Below are 1,238 nucleotides of genomic sequence, written 5' to 3' on the forward strand. Positions count from 1 at the left end.
CTCTTCGCATGAGGTGGCCAAAGTACTGGAGTTTCAGCTTTAGCATCATTCCTTCCAAAGAAATCCCAGGGCTGATCTCCTTCAGAATGGACTGGTTGGATCTCCGTGCAGTCCAAGGGACTCTCAAGAGTCTTCTCCAACACCACAGTTCAAAAGCATCAATTCTTCGGTGCTCAGCCTTCTTCACAGTCCAACTCTCACATCCATACATGACCACAGGAAAAACCATAGCCTTGACTAGACGAATCTTTGTTGGCAAAGTAACGTCTCTGCTTTTGAATATGCTATCTAGGTTGGTCATAACTTTCCTCCCAAGGAGTAAGTGTCTTTTAATTTCATGGCTGCAGTCACCATCTGCAGTGATTTTGGAGCCCAGAAAAATAAAGTCTGGCACTGTTTCCACTGTTTCCCCATCTATTTCCCATGAAGTGATGGGACCAGATGCCATGATCTTCGTTTTTGAGGGCAAAGGTCAGACCTTTCTCCCAGCAGAGTTAAATTCTTTACTACACAGCAGGGAAGGGAGATTCAATTCAATGAAGCTGGTGAAACAACAGGCAAAAAGCAAAAAGACTTCATATTCATGCTCCACCCACGGACCACAGGGACACGGTCTTATCCTTCTTACCCATGACCTGAACTTTCCTCCCCGAGCCTCTCTTGGCACTGGTGAGAGTGATTGTGCATTGGTGTAGCCTGTACATACCCCTCCCCACCTGAGAACAGAAAATACCAACTAGACAGAATGAAAAACCACATGGGATAGAATTCCAACATAACATCCTCTCATTTTTATTAACCTCTTCTTAAAATGCAAATACAGTGGGAAAGTTAGGACACTGGTATCTATCATTCCAGCTTCCAGATGCATTAGTTTTATCTGACTGATTTTCATCCTGAATTAAAAGAGTTGTTTGGGAGAAAATAGATTAAAATATGGTGAGTTGTGGAAGGCCTCTCATTCAAGCAGTTGAGTCTTTGAAGCCACTACTGTTGTTAACTTTTCTTACTAATAGTGTCCAAAACTCCTAGAACTTTTCAAGAGCTAGGAAAGAAACTTCTCAAGTGATAATCACTTACTGGTATCCACCTGGAGCATCATACTGAGAAGGATTCTAAAGTCATACCTGAGCTCCATTCAAAAAAGTGTGGTAATCCATTAGTAAGGTCTGTAAAGCCACAAGAGAGGAGAGCAGAAGGATCCATGCCTCATATTTCTTATCCTTATCTACTCCTTT

Source organism: Bos indicus, chromosome 1, assembly GCF_029378745.1.
Source record: "Bos indicus isolate NIAB-ARS_2022 breed Sahiwal x Tharparkar chromosome 1, NIAB-ARS_B.indTharparkar_mat_pri_1.0, whole genome shotgun sequence".
Classification (NCBI taxonomy): Eukaryota; Metazoa; Chordata; class Mammalia; order Artiodactyla; family Bovidae; genus Bos; species Bos indicus.